The sequence below is a fragment of the Lycium barbarum genome, chromosome 7 (assembly GCF_019175385.1).
Source record: "Lycium barbarum isolate Lr01 chromosome 7, ASM1917538v2, whole genome shotgun sequence".
Lineage (NCBI taxonomy): Eukaryota > Viridiplantae > Streptophyta > Magnoliopsida > Solanales > Solanaceae > Lycium > Lycium barbarum.
This window is the reverse complement of record NC_083343.1, coordinates 28,284,310-28,301,075: the sequence shown is the minus strand read 5'-3', so window position 1 is coordinate 28,301,075 and position 16,766 is coordinate 28,284,310. Positions and strand designations below refer to the sequence as shown.

The 16,766-nt window shown below is 40.2% G+C and overlaps 1 long non-coding RNA gene across 1 annotated transcript; it reads right to left on the bottom strand.

The window, feature by feature from the left end:
• Positions 1–286: 286 nt before the first annotated feature.
• LOC132603343 (uncharacterized) lies at positions 287–15,511 on the bottom strand. The gene is made up of 4 exons (XR_009568175.1): positions 14,977–15,511; positions 4,114–13,494; positions 1,656–1,707; positions 287–620 (listed from the first exon to the last, which is right to left on the bottom strand). It is a non-coding gene; the product is annotated as an uncharacterized LOC132603343 (long non-coding RNA).
• Between the last annotated feature and the right edge of the window lie 1,255 nt (positions 15,512–16,766).

Genomic DNA, 16,766 nt, shown 5'->3' with positions numbered 1-16,766 from the left:
AATGCCCTGTAGCTTCCTGTTTATAGATGCGGTGCACAACACATCGATAAACAAGACTCTACGAGACACGGCCTGTAGACATTCCGAGGACAAACTGCTCTGATACCACTTTTGTCACGACCCAGCCCCGTGGGCCGCGACTGGCACCCTACTTGGGTACCCAGACCAAATTACGTATTCATTGCCAAATCCAAACTTATTTCAGAATTTCATAAAAATCATATCAAACATAGTTTATATCAAAATATGTCTTAAGCGGTCGCACAAATCAAAATGTCATATCGGATCCAAACTGCGCGGCGGAATAGACATCGCCGGTCAAAAATGCAAATATAAGCATAAGGGCCATTCAGGGCCATCAAAACAAACGGACCGCTTTAAGACCAGAAAACAAAATCAAACGAACATATATAGGACCCTCGCCCCCACATATATGACTACAGGCCTCTACGAACTCAAAACAAAGACATATGGCGAGACAGGGCCCCGCCGTACCCAAATAGTCAAATGTACAGAATATACATAGCAAAAGGGAGTCTGTACCAAAAGTGGACTCCGAGTCAAGAAGGAGTACTCCGAAGTAGCAAAGAGTGAAGCCTACAGTGGAGGATCACCAATATCTGCACCGCGGGCATGAAACGCAGCCCCCAGAGAAAAGGGGTCAGTACGAAATATGTACTGAGTATGTAAAGCACGGAGTACAGAAATATGGGCCAAAACCGAAAGCAAATCAGATGACAAAGTGGAGTACAAATCAGTATGTCAAAATCCGTATCAAAATCATATACATATACATAATGCAAACGAAATCATGCAAACGCTTAAGAACGTGGTCGCCACTCCGACGCCGGCGCCACACACAGCATAACACCAGAAGGTTTCAAATCTCTGTACATCCCCGATCACAAACACAAACATAGGTGAGCGTATCGCATCACGAGCCATATCACAGCATAACTCCAAACGGAACCCGGCCCTATGGCGAAGCCTCGGGAACCGCAACACAGCATACGGCCGAATTATCATAAGGCGCACGAATCATAACCGGCCCGGGAACCGGTGAACGAAGTCATAATAGGGCACGAGCGGAGTCGTGAGCAAACAAATGCAATACATATTTCAAAATAGCCTTTCAAAACATAATGAGTTCATATATCCCTTCATAAACCAAAAATAGTCAAATCGTTAGTTGGTACGAATGTTCATTCCACAAAACGTTTTCAAAGTAGTGCATATAACTCAAAAGCGTAATTTAACATATCATAGTAATCGAAGCATATCTCATAGAGGAACGTTTCGAAATCAAAGGGGTCATATCAAACTTTATTCAAAAGGAGAGCCCGATAGGACAAATAGGGCGTCTCGGGGTTAGCGGGCCCACCTCGAGTCAAATTGAGGTGGCGAACATAGTTTACGAACATTTATAGGCCAAAAGGTCATACATAATCATTATCAAGTGACCCGATCACATTTTGATAGGTTTCGGACGATTGGTGGCATTCTAGCCAAAATAGAGCCCTTAGGCTTCAATTGAATTTAATGAATAGTAACTTTTCTGTGGATCGGGTTTCGAGGAGCAGAAATGCTCCGGAGGTTCCAATATTCACCTAACATACTAAGACATGCCAAACGAAGAAGTGGGAAGCTTTACATACCTTACTGACGTCTTATGCTCTCCCAAAAGTCAAGTCCCGTTTCGTCCGAAATCTGCAAATGGTCAAAGTTACCAATTTGAGATTCTTAGGCTTAAAAATGCCATTAACTTCATTTTTGCCTACCGAAATTTCGGCAGCACTTCCCCTATAAATCTAACGTCCCCGAGACTTAGCTCGGCTCAAAATACATCAACAACAACAGCCCACACATCATCAAACAACACAAATCATAATCAAATCATTCTAGCTTCAAAGTTCTACCTTATTACATAAGTTGGCAACTTTTCATTCAAAACTTCAAAATCCCAAATCTATATCCACATTATTGTATTCATTCACTCATTCACAATTATTCAATCACATTCCAAATATATTCCAAGCCATATACGAAATTGCCCAAAATTCATTACTTTCCATAATTCTTTCAAAGCATCAAAACTTACAACGAACGTTCTAACTTGCGTCGTTTCATTCCGATTTCATTAACATCAACCATAAGTCATATTTAAAGTCTTTGGCATCAAAGATATACAATGATATACGCAAATATACAAAAAGTATACACTTTCCCGTAATTATCCGAAATCCTTTTCCAACGCCAATTCAATTCTTTAAACGTTCATTTACGACATAAAGGTCACAACGACACATTAAACAAGCTAAACAAGATCAATTCACATTACTTTGCACTTCATAAGTGCCACGGCTCCAACACCAACACACACACACCCACGGCTTTCTACATACATCAAAGTTACGGGATTCTCGTCTATTCTCAATCCTTAACACATTCATATCAATTCTATAACACAAAAGTGTAAGAATTCTCACCTTTTCTTGAAAACCCGACTTGTCGCAAACGCGCACCTTACGCCAAACTAATTGTACCCCATTGAAGAGGGTCTTGAGTACTCCACAACTATGCAAAAATCAAGATTTTTGGATCACAACACAAAGGCTTGGGAATTATTTTTTTCCTCCCTTTTCTATTCGGCCGAGAGCCTTTCTCTTGTGGTGATCTTGAATTTTGTTTTGTTCTTGATAATTCTAAGTGTTATGTTGATATATATCCATATAGGGGTCATGTGCATAGCACATGACCTTTAAAAGTGGGCTTGGACCAATGCTATGGCCGGCCACTTCAAGATTTTTGGGCCTCAATTTTGTTTTATATTTTTCTTGGCCCAATTCATTAAACGTCCCGTTTTGTAATTCCCGAAACTAATTTCCGAAATTTCAAATTTACCCTCGGCCTTCCCCGATGTCTTAACATCAATGATTCCATAACCAACGTAGTCATATTCACTAAAATCAAAATATTTCCTTATAACACACAAACCTTAATTATTTCTCGATTTCCAATTATATGAAAACACGGGACATAACACCTTGACTTTGGACAGTCAGGTTGTGATCACGTTAGGACTTTTTCAGGGTTGTAATGTAGGCTTAGGGATGGGTTGGATGTATATTTGGATAATAGTGACTAACCCTTCTTGAACACTACACTTCTTTTACCCTTTTTTTTCGCCCTTCTTTTCTTCCTTTTCCTTTTCTATTGCCTCGGTATGGTTTTATTACTAGTCTACTCAATTTTTTTAAATTGTTTTTTACAATTACCACACCGTTTTCCTTAATTAGGCAATTCACTTTTCACCCCACTCTTGGCCTACGCCTCATTTTCCCCCTTATGTCACCTATCACCCCCAACTTAGGCTTTTAGCCTCAATTTCATCACATTAAGCGTCAAGGAGGGACCGGGTGCGAAGAGAGGGATATTCAGAACGTGTATTGGTTCATTACGGCTAGTCAACTAATAGGCTTAGCGGCTTAACATCGCTAACAAGGGATATTTATCTACGGGTAGGCTTATGACAGACTAAAAAGGGTTCTCTATCAACAAACAAAGCCTAATATCACTTCACACCTAAACTTATCCTAAGAACTAGGGCACGACTAGCCAAGCAAGTTCTAGATTACACACATAAACAAAGAATATATATACACAAGCCTCACATCACATGGCACAAGAATTGTTAACACACTAGTCTCCCCGTGAAGAATTCAGCACACAAGGTAACGCAATACTCTAAATGTCACACAAAGAATCATGCATGTCAATTAAATAACCAATTCCAAGTGTATGTCATACAACGAGAATTTTGGAGGGGTGTGTTTTTCCAAATAGTTCTTTTCCAAATATCACAACAAGCATGCCTTAAGTTACTCAAACCACCATCACATAAGTCAAAATTACTCTATTCTATCTAAACATTACTTAAACATTCCAAGTTCAACAGAAAGTAAAATCACCTCGGGAAAAGAACCATGGAAAAGAAAAGTTGAGAGGGGTCCTAAACACATATATACACTAACTACTTATCAAATACCCCCACTCCAACTTAAGAATTTGCTTTGTCCCCAATGCATTAAAAGAAATAAAAGGGAGTAGGAATACCTATGGCGTTCTAGGCGTGCTACTCATCTCGAGGCATTAGCTGGAACATCAGTAGCATCAGTATTCTCAAGTATTGGCACTGGTATAACAAGGGGTTGCATCAGAGTCTCTCCGACTGGAACACTACTACATGTGGCACCCGCAATCCCACAGGGGTAGTTCACAACCAGAGAGTTCAGGGGGGCTTTCTTGATCTACTGCTCCTCTAAGCTCTGACGTCGAGGTCGAGTCCTCTCTCGCAGCTCATCACCAGAATCATCATCATCTACAGCTCGCTTCCTCTTCTCCTTAATATCTGCAGCTAAAGTGGCAGCAGGAGCTCCCTCATCATCAAATAATTGTACTACCGGAAGCAAGTCCTCAACCACATCCGTCCTGGTAAGGGGCGGAATCACTACTATGCTCGGATCACAAGCCTGCAGTGTCAGTACTGCAGCTCACAACTACTCCAACTCAGTCAATACATCAATAGTGGTTCTCGGACGTGACAGCTCCAGAGCTGCAAGCCAAATCTCGAACATATCCAAGCGAGCCTCTGTGGCCCGCCTTAGTGGCTCCATAGCAGTTGTAATCTTCTGTTCTACAAACTGGTCAAGTTACTTTACTATGATCTTGGACTTCTTATTTTTCATTGCTTCCTTTTTCGCGAACTCTCTGAAATTCGCTAGCAAAAAAATATATGGGTCAGCAACTCCGGCTGCATCTTGTGGCTGTGCCGCGGTACCCTATAGTTATGGAGCTGCACTCTGCGGCTGTGAATTTGGAATCTGGGTCGATAATGTACACGGTGTAATTGTGTATGGAGGCTCAGGATATATAGTTTGGATAGGCTCAGAAATAGGGGCAGTAGTGGCGGGTAACACCTCCATAATGTCACCGGCGGCCCCTGAATGATGATCATCCTGAGGCTCATTCAAGCCTTCAAACAGTTCTGGGAAGCCATCATTTGCACCTTGACCCTCTTTCAGGGCCTCATCCCTGCTTTTCTTCAAATTATACACATGTGAGGCCATAATCTGGTGATCGATGTATGGTAAGATATGGGCATGTGCCCTCCGAATGAGCTCGGTGATAAGACAAGGATATATCAAGGATGTAGAAGGCTGTGATGCCTTCAACTGAATCTCATCCATAGCCAACTCGAAATCAATCGGGTATATGGTCATTAGAGCAACCACTATAATCGATATGTTGATGGTGAGTGCATTATCGTACTTTGTCGGGAGAAGTCGCAATTGTACCATACTCCACCAAAATTTACCATCAAGCGTCAACCAGCGCTTAAGTAACCTCTGCGACCTGCCATATTCTCCTTCCGCTTGCTAGGTCAGTCAATCACTGTCGCCACACAATCTTTGACAATCTATTCCTCTCTCCTGTCAAGTTTATCAGACAACTCATTTGTCCACCCTGGTGCAGTATACTCAGTATTAAAATAAACTCGGTTGATTGCTTCGGCGGAAATATCAACTTTTAACTCTCGCACGTCAACCTCATTCAGTGGGTTAATTTTAATCAGTTTCTGTCGCAGCTTTCTAACATTGTTGATCAAGGCCCTATATGTTGCATACAACTATTGTACTAACATCGGAAAATACTCCCCAAGAGCGTTGTCCATAAAACCCAACTTGTAGTGCTCGATGGTCTCTTTGTTACAGGGAAGGATCTCCAAACCCTCAAAGCTAATGTGCCGTTCCTCCCATATTGTTTGATTTGGGCTAGGTCTAACCTAATTTTTCAAGGCAACCCCTTGATCATAAAGCCCCTTAGCAGCCTCGACCGTAAATCTGGACTGGTCATCCTCTAGATTTTTGCTTCAGATCTCTCGTGCTATAGCCGCATCATCACATTCATCGGCTGGCTATGAACTCTGATGATTTGTAGACCTGGTAGGTAATTGAGAGGCCTGTGAAGCATCCCCAATAGTGGGTGGCTACAAGATCGGTGAAGCATCTCTAGCTGCAGACTCTGAACCCTCTTCTGAATCTTCGTCACCCGACCCGGATGACAACAATCCCTCCTCTTTAGACTGGGAGGAACCGAAGGGTGAAGTAGATGGTGGTGTGACCTGCTTGTTCCAAACATGAACAACAGCCCTGTTCTTCTTCTAAGGCACAACCTCGGGTTCATCTTCCGAGGGTTCATCTGTCAACTTGGATTTAATAATGGCCTGCTTGCTACAGATTCTCGCTCTGTTTGCTTTGAGCTACCCCCTCATTTGGCTGGAAACTTAGGTGGACCCATACCTGCAATCATAAACTAGGTTCCCATCACTATGCACAGCATAAGGTCAATCAAAGGAATTTCAGCCACTTTTTTTTTTCTCTGAAAATTAGACTCTGCAAACCGTCGATGTACTTTGACGAACCGTCGAACTTATTGACGGACCGTGAAGTAAATCGACGATACAGTACTTGGTACAAATATGATTCGTCTGATTATTGATGGTATCGTCAGCATATTCATGGCCCTGTCAGATGAAGAGCAGCGGGTTTGAAAGATGTTTCCAATTCAAAAAACACAGACATCACATATCCATTTTTCACATGTGCACAAGCTTTCAGGGTTCGGGGCTTAGGGTTACTCAAAATTCACCTACTTGTTTCACACAATTACGTCCATTGGTATATTATCGAGTTTTGTTTGGCAGGCATAACAATATCAATCAAAATGCCCTCCGACCTGTTGGAGTTACTCAGACTTCACTCCCATTGTTTCCATTACGTTCCACACAGTCAAATCCACACATTAGACATGTTTCACACATCCACATTTACAAACTGATGGCGGGCATAATGAATCGGCACGAATGTGGATCAAAATGCCCACCACCTCAATGGAGGTACGATATTCTCGTCCCCACGAGTCCTAACTACAACAAACATACCAAATTCCCCACCCTCAACCAATAATGTCAATCCATTACAAAACAATTACAAAATTAGCATGAATCTTAGTCAAATGCCAAACCCTATGTCATGAGTTCTACCCATACATGTTTACCACTACATTTCAGAGCCCCCCAAACCAATTTGAATACCTCTAACATATTTTATCACCAATAAACACAACCTATTTCCCACAATGTAAATTTTTAAATCAATTTAGGAACCCTAGGTGCTTTTTCAATTTCCAAACCGAATACCCACGTTCAATAACCAAGTGAAGATGTGTTACAAAGTTACATACCTGATTAGTAGAGATTTTCGAAGAAAAACATAGGAAGTTGAGTGGAAAAGCACAGAGAATACTGAAAATTGGAGCAGAGGGTCATCAGTTCAGGTATTGTGATGTATTAAAGAGGTGTAATGGGGGAATTTTGTGGGTTAATGGAGGGTTAGATTGTGGGTTTGTGATGGGAGTTTAATGGATGGAGAAGTGGAGAAGAAGAAGGAAAGGCGTGGTTTGTGATGATTTTAAAATCCTCTGCTCGTTTTTTTTTTTGTAATTCGACGAACCGTCGATGTTGTACAGCTCGTAACCAAGAAGACTTACCTAGGCATGTTGACGACTTGGGATATCATAAGGACGAACCGTCAATATAACGATGGTTTGTCGATTGTCCTTATTTTTGAACTTACTAAGAATGGATAATTGCCAACTTTCAGGACCCCCAGCTTTGCAGCTCGTCGTTGTACTTCGCCGTCACCGTCGAATTTTGACGGTCCGTCAAACAACTCTGAGATGCTACTTGGTCAGTTTCCTGAGGTTTGCAACTCCTGCACAATCAACACACATCATATAGCCAAGAAACACTACTGAAAATAACAACAAAACAAAACAAGGAAAAATACAGAAATTTAAACTGGGTTGCCTCCCAAGAAGCGCTTGATTTAACATCGCGGCACAACGGGGGTACAGTTTTATTCCGGGTCAAGACTGTATCCGCGTGACAGGCGGGAATACTCCGGGTCAGAATTTGTCCCCAGATGCTTCAACAGGTACCTGTCAACAATCCTATCCCCATCAACCATCTAATTATAGTGCTTCACCTCTGGCCCTTCACTCTGAACGTTCGAGACCCATCTATGGTTTTCAATTCCATCAAACCATTGGGTGAAACACTTACTAGTTCAATAGGGCTGGACCACTTTGATTTCAACTTGCCTTGTAGCAGCTTTCGTCTGGAATTATATAGCAAGATAGAATCATTCTTGTAAAATTCTTGCTTGAGGATCTTTTTGTTAGGATAGTGTTTCATCCTCTCCTTATACAATGCTGCACTCTCATAAGCTTGGTACCGAAATTCATCCATTTCGTTCAGTTGAAACAACTGAAGTTTAGTTGCTTCTTCCCAATCTATATTTAGCTTCTTCAAGGCCCACATGGCCTTATGCTCAAGTTCGACTGGCAAATGGCACGCCTTGCCAAAAACCAGCCTAAAAGGAGAAGTCCCGATTAGAGTTTTGTAAGCAGTCTGATAGGCCTAAAGAGCATCATCAAATTTCCGAGGCCAGTCGGTTCTATTTGCATTGACTGTCTTGGCTAATATACTCTTTATCTCCCGATTGGAGACTTCAACCAACCCACTTGTCTGAGGATGATAAGGGGTTGCCACCATGTGCTTCACACCATACTTCACCATCAGCCCTGACTCTATTGCAAAAATGAGAACCACCATCGCTGATTATTGCCCTCGGAGTACCGAAACGAGTGAATATGTTTTTCTTCAAGAACCCCATGACACTCTTGGCTTCATTGTTGGGCAAAACCACCGCTTCTACCTATTTTGACACATAATAAACAGCCACCAAAATGTATTTCATGCCACATGAGCTCACAAAAGGCCCCATGAAATCAATTCCCCAAACATCAAAAACCTCAACTTCCATCACGAAATTCATAGGCATCTTCTGCCTCCTACTAATACTCCCTTCTCTTTGGCACTGATCACAAGACCTTACCAACAAATTTGTATCATGGAATAGAGTAGGCCAGCAATATCCGCACTCAATAACTTTGGCTGCAATCCAGGTCCCACTATGATGACCCCTAATCGGAGAGTCATGATACGCTTTCAGAATCTCCATTACCTCACACTCGGGAACACAACACCGAATGATGTTGTCAGCGCATGTTCGGAATAAATGCGGATCGTCCCAGTAATACTGACGAGAATCTCTCAAAAACTTCTTCTTCTAGTATGACTTGATCTTATCTGGAATAATGCCCTTCACCAAAAAGTTGGTGATGTCTGCATACCAAGGTGCTACCTCAGCTGTCATTGCTAGAACCCGTTCAGCTAGAAAATCATCATCAATATCCAAGTCCTCTGAAGGTCTACCAGCTTCTTCAAGCCGTGAGAGATGGTCAGCAACCTAATTTCCAGCCCCCTTTCGATCTTTTACCTCAAAATCGAACTCTTGTACCAGCAGGACCTATCAAATCAACTGTGGCTTCGCTTCTTTCTTCGCCATCAGATACCTCAAAGCAGCATAATCAGTATAAACCACAACTTTGGACCCCAATAAATAGGCCCGAAATTTCTCAAAAGCATAGACTATAGCAAGCAACTCTTGCTCAGTCACTGTGTAGTTCATCTGTGTCGCATTCAACGTTTTACTGGAATAGTAGATTGGGTGCATGATTTTGTTGTGCCTCTAGCCAAGCACATCACCAATAGTAAAATCGCTCACATCACACACCAGCTCGAACGACAGTGACCAATCAGAAGAATCAATAATGGAAGCAGAAGTCAAACGCTCCTTTAATTCATCAAACGCCTTTCAACACTTTTCATCAAACTCGGACTTGGGCTCTTTCTCAAGAAGCTCGCACAACGGATTCACAATTTTGGAGAAATTTTTGATAAAGTGCCTATGGAACCCAGCATGTCCCAAGAAACTCTAGACACCTTTAACTGAGATGGGTGGAGAAACCTTTGAAATCACATCAATTTTATCCTGATTGGCCTCAATCCCCTTTTCAGAGGTTTATGACTGAGAACGATCCTTTCCTTCACCCTAAAATGTCATTTATCCCAATTCAGCACAAGATTAGACTTATCGCATCTTTTTAGCACTCGACCCAGATGGTCGAGACAATCATCAAAAGTGTCACCAACCAAAGAGAAATCATCCATAAAGACCTCCAAGAAGCTTTCCACCATGTATAAGAAAATCGACATCATACACCTCTAGAAAGTAACTGGTGCATTGCAAAGACCAAATGGCATCCTGCTGAAAGCAAACATCCTATAAGGACAAGTTAATGTCATCTTCTCCTGGTCTTCAAGAGCAATGTTAATCTGATTATAGCCAGAATACCCATCTAGAAGCAATAGTAAGACCTTGCCGCCAGCCGAACAAGAATCTGATCAATAAAAGGCATGGGGAAATGGTCTTTGCAAGTGGATGAATTCAACTTCCTATAATCCATGCAAACACGCCACCCAGTAACAATACGAGTCGGAATTAGCTCGTTTTTAGCATTGGGTACCACTGTGATACCTCCCTTCTTTGAAACGCATTGTACCGGGCTTACCCACCTGCTGTCTGCAATAGGATATACAACTCCAGCATCTAACCATTTAATTATCTCCACTTTCACCACCTCTTGCATAGGTGAATTCAATATCTGCTGGTGCTCAACACTCGATGTACTATATTCCTCAAGCTGAATCTTGTGCTCACATATGCCCGAGGGAATTCCTCGAATATCTGCAATAGTCCAGCTTATAGCACGCCTGTATTCTCTCAATATCTCTAATAATCTATTTGTCTGCTTTTCATTCAACAATGCAGACACAATAACTAGCAAAGTGTTGTCTAGGCCCAGAAACTCAAACTTCAGATGTGCAGGCAGCTGCTTAAGCTCAATCTTAGGCAGCTTAACAATGGATGGTTTTGCTGGTGGTGTCTTTCTATTTTCAAGATCTAGATCAAGCTTCTTTGGGTGGTAAGAATATGAATCCAACCTAACAAGCGAATTCACCGCCTCCGCATAGCCCTTCATGTCATAAGCATCAAAATTCACAAGAATAGCAGCAAAAGCTTCTCCTGAACATTCTTCTTCCATTTTGAATTCCACAGCTTCATCAACAACATCAAAATAATCAACCACCGAAATGCTCTCCTAAGCACTTGGTAACTTCATCCCCTTACTGGCTTGGAAAGTCACCTCTTCACCATTGACTCAGAATTTTATTTCATTCTTTATCGAATCCATAGGAGCCTTTCCCGTAGCAAGGAAAGGTCTTCCCAGAATAATGGGAATATCATGATCAACAACACAGTCAAGAATCACAAAATTTGCGGGCAACAGAAAATCACCAACCCGCACAAAATCATTATCAACCATGCCATTCGGCCTCTTAATAGATCTGTCAGACATCTGTAATCGCATAGTCGGCCTACGCCTCCCCAATCATGATTGTTTATAAATAAAAAATGTCATTAAATTTATACTAGCCCCATTATCACACAGAGCACGAGCAAAATCAGGATGCCCGATAGAACAAGGAATGGTGAATGCCCCAGGATCTCCCTTCTTCTGGACTGTTGTTGTAGAAATAATAGAACTCACAGTGTGAGTCAAACTCACATTTTCATGTTGCACAAACCACTTCTTCATAAGGAGATCTTTCAAATACTTCAAAAATTCAGGCATCTCCTTGACAACATCCAAGAATGGAAAGTTCAATGACAACTGCTTCAGCTGATCATAAAATTTCTGAAACTTAGCATCTTCCGTCTTCTTCACCAACCATTGAGGAAAGGGTGGTTTAGATTTAAAAAGCTGAGTCAAAGGGCGGATAGCCCCCTTTACAGTCTGCTTGCTCTTGTCATTAGTCATCTTCAAACCCTCTGGAATATCAGTAACTTCCTCCACAATTGGAATTTTTGGGGGAACCTCTTCAACAATAATTGGTGCATCAGACTGCACCTCTTCTTCTTCAGCAACTGGCTCGAGATCTATCACTTTCTTTTCAGCACCTTGGAGTATTTTACCACTTCGACTACTGATAGCATAAACACGGTCTACACCACCTCACCCATTCTTCGAATTCAGAATAGTGTCATTAGGAAGTCCTCCCTTTTGAGGAGGGTGCTGCTCTCTGGAAATGTCACGCATCTGCGACTCGAGCTTCTGAATGGAAGCCGTATGAGATCCTACTATTTCGGTCAGCCTAGATAAAGTCTTCTCAAGCTTGGTTTGATTTGCTAGCACCTTATCAAGTATAGCCTCCAACCACGAACTACCTTGCTCATTTGATTGCCCTTTTGATAGAATATATGGATTGGAACTCTTATTTCCGAAATTGCAGTTGATGTTGTAGTTCCCTTGGTTCGAGCTACCATAATTATTATTGTCGTTCCCCTGGTTGTTGATGTAGTACCTTGTCCCTGCTGAGGTCTCCATTGATTTTGATTTTGATAACCCCTTTGGTAGTTTGCCTTTGGTAACCCCCTTGAGAGTTGTTCACATAGTTAGCATCTTCACCTGCATAGGAGGTCCCTCTAGATATGGGCCCTATTGAACTTGGTACATCCCTTTAGGCATTCCTTGAGCTTCTTCACAAACATTCACCTTTTTAGTCTCCTTCTCATCAAACCTCTTAGTCAACAAAGAAATATTTGCTGCAAGCTGAGCCAACGTCTACTGTGTCTCATGATTCTTTTTCACCATACTGTGGATCATTGTACCCCTATACGGTAGACTATCCGCATTACCCGAGTGCCATGCCTGATTGTGTGTAATCAATCTGTTAAGCATATTAGAGATTCAGGTGTAAGTTTTTGTCCATGAAACGCCCACCAGCTGCATTGTTCGCGACTGATTGTGTTATAGGATCTAGCCCTATATAAAATTTCTCCTTCAATATATTCTCCGGAAAACCAAGATTTGGAGACTTCTCCAAATATTCTTGAAATCTCTCCCAAGCTTCATATAGTTTCTCCCCCTGGCGTTATTGAACTCATAAATTTTGTCAAGAATTTCAGCCTTTTTGCTTGGGGGATACCACTTCTTGAGAAAAACCGCAACCATCTCTGCCCATGAAGTAATAGAATTCCGGGGCAGCTTTTCAAACCACACTCTTGCGTCTTCGGCTAAAGAATATTTGAAGAGTCTTAGCCGAAAAGCATCTTGCGAAACATTATTTTGAATGTGATGAGCATATACACCCACAAAGTTCTGCAAATGTTGATGAGGATCATTTTCAGTGGAGTTCCGAAAATAGCCCTCAAGTTTGAGTAACTGGTAGAGAGAGGAATCAACGTTGACACTTATAGCTCCAACCCGAGGATGAACAATAGCATATGCATAGTCCTCCTCGTCTATCAGATCAGCAAATACATTCTCATCCTCTGCTACAATCGGAGGGTCTTGTTGACCACCCTGGTTTCCATTTGCTCCTTGTTGACTACGAATCATGATCACCTGGTTCATAAGGAATAGCAAACAAGGCGTGATGGAATAAGAGAAAGACTTCAAGCAAAGTAATCACTATTTAGTAATTTCAAAACCGTATTCTCCGGCAACGGTGCCACAATTTGACACGCTCAAATTACACATACTAAATAATGTAAAGCGGACAATGTCAAATATAATAACCCAACTAGGTTGGGGTCAAATCCCACAGGGAACATGGTGTGAAAAGGTTACTAAAATCGTAGAGTACTTGCTTATGGTCTAATTTCATATTCCGTTGAATTGTAGAAGATTGTTGTTTATTACTAAAAGCTATGTTGATTGTTGTAAATTCAGATGATTAAAGGATCCAAGATTGTGTCACCACTTAGGTTACATGTTATGCCTTGGGTATCAACGTAATACACTCCTTATGGATTGACTACTATATGCACTTAATCTCTATGTGACCTAATAAAATTTCCCAGTAGCTACTAGGTATTTATCTTCACGATTTTCCCAAATATCGAAGACTGTTATTAAGAGCGATTAAATATGCTAGGTTAAACTCTTTCTTATTCCTAAGTGAGTTTATTAAACGGGGGTTAATGCCTCGAGTCCCTAATGATTACTTCTACCAAACCCTGCTAACTTTCCCTAGAATAGCAGACTTTATGGCTTAGATCAATATTTGCAACTATTAATCCACATGAACGAACAGGAAGTAATGATATGCTAGCAATCCACAATTCGTATATTAATATTAACGCCTAACACATAACACCCCACCATGGGTTCACAATCTAAGATATAAACATGCTAATTGGCCAGCAGACATCAAACAACACATAGATTGGGACAGTTTGCAAATTACATCACCTTATAGGCATGCCACTAATCATAAGTAAACCACGTTAAAGGGTATACAACATGCTGATGATTAAAGTAGTTGAGGCTAACCAGGGATGGAAACAAACCACCAACATACTAAAGATGATGTAGCATATACTCAGTTGAACAACATTCTTAAATGACAGAAATAGACTAGTAAATGGACAGACTATCCATTAAATATAGTCAACTAGGCTAATAAAGATGGATAATATTCAAATTGAACCATATATTAGCGAACTAACACAAGTTAACTATACATATGATTAAGCCAACAAAGTCCATAGGGATGCTATTAAACTGGATTAACTAACTCAATCCTTCTAATCAACTAATACTAAGTTAACTAAACAAGCTAAACTAGACTGAAACTAGCTATTAAACACATACATTAATATATGAACCTAACTAAACTAGGATAAACACATAAGTTCGCTAGCATGTAGACTAACCAGGAAATCATGCTAAAAAGCACACCTACTAATGACCAGGCTAATCTACAAAGACATGCTAAACACTAAGCATACTAACCAAATAAGCTAACTAACACACAATTAAAGTTATATAAGCACACAGACTAAAAACAAAATGCACAAAGATAAATAAAAGGAGAAGATTTACCTTTTTTGTGCGCAGCCTTGAGTTGAAATTAGAGTTGGAAGATTCTTTGCTCCAAAGCTCGGCCACAACAAAGGCAAGCTAAATTTTTTTAACTAAAAGACTCAATAAATTAAAGGTTCCAACTAAATTCTAGATCCCTATGTATATTGAAACTATTTGCTCTAATTTTGAGACTTGTGTGTCTGAATATTGATGAATGGATTCGTTTTAAAGTGAGATATGCAGTTCTTTAAATAGAACCCCAAATCTGAAACCTTTTGCCCTAATTTTCAGGTGGGACAAGTGAAATTTGTAAAGGATTCATCAATGTTCGTCATTGTTTGACCGCGAATTTGCAGAAAAACAAAAAAGGGGAAGGGTTATACCTTGTTTAGTAGTTCGACGGTGGGAATAGATGAGAGAGTCAATTAATTCTCTTACCCGAAACGTGGTAGCATTGATTGCAAAAAGCAAGGGCCGCCTGAAACTTTGCCATCTTTGGCTATCGATGACGAAGAGAGAGAAGGTTGAAAGAGGCGGCTAGGGTTTCAGCCGTTGAAACCCTTAGCAACACAAATGAGACCTATTTGGTCTGTATGTGTGTATATTTGTGTTGTTGGGTCGGGTCTTGGTCAGAATTGGACTGGGCTCAGTCCTTAAAAAAACCAAAATTATAGGGCCCAAACACACGTATATCTATGTGTGTATACACATGTATATACATGATACACGTGTATACACGCATACATATATATAAAAAGGGGAATTTTATCAAAATGTGGCCGCTAGTTAATTTAACAAATAGCTGAAACAAATTAACCATTTAATTATAGCCAAGTTAAAAGTAGAAACTAATTAGCCCTTTTCAAATACGACCAAATGCATAAAACAAATTGACTATTTCAATTATAAACCTAATTAACACATAGCAAGCATATGACTATTTCAATTATAGCCGCATTTGGCTCATGCAATTAACAGAAATTCAAGTGCAATCAATTTGGCAATAATTTGCAATTATTGACCAAGTAAATCATAAAATTGAGATGTACTTGCTTATCTATTTAATTAATCAATTTTCTTGATTTAACGGAGTAAAATATATGTCAATTTTGATATTAATAGTTCAAAAAATTAATTAAATAATTGTTTTAAACTATTTTTGAATTAAATCTTGACAAATACACTTGAGATTTATAGGAAAATGTGCAAAGTATTTAAAATATATATTTGAAAATATTTTGCCAAATGAAATGGCAAAATGTTGTCGGAATAATTTTGGTAAAAATCATTATTGATTTGTCAAATGCATATTTCACTCTGTTTGAGATTCAAGAACTCCGAATAATTAAATAAAATTATTGGAGGGCCAAAATTTGGTGTCAATATTACTCGTAACCAAACGCGGATAAATAAATCCCGCATTTTATCTCAGAATTATTATTTTTATCCCACCAAATGATAGTTTTGTAACTACTCGCATCTCTCCACCTCCTACATAATACTGTCATCTTTAAACTCTTTTTTCACTCCATAGCAAGTACAATTTTTTTATTGGTAATATTGGAGAGTCCAACCTGCAAAAGAGAAGAGGCATTGTTTTGGTTTTATTTGCTCATTTGACACAAAAAAAAAAAAAAAAAAATTGCGCGCATCTCTTTATTAGTCTAGAGTATAGTTTTATCCCGACTAATAATGATTCGATGTGTATAAATTGCCTTAAATATAAGCTTTATAAAACAACCTTCACTAAACCAAGTTTGAGATCTCTTGCCTTGTCCAATGAAAAATTCTGATGACAAATGAGTTGA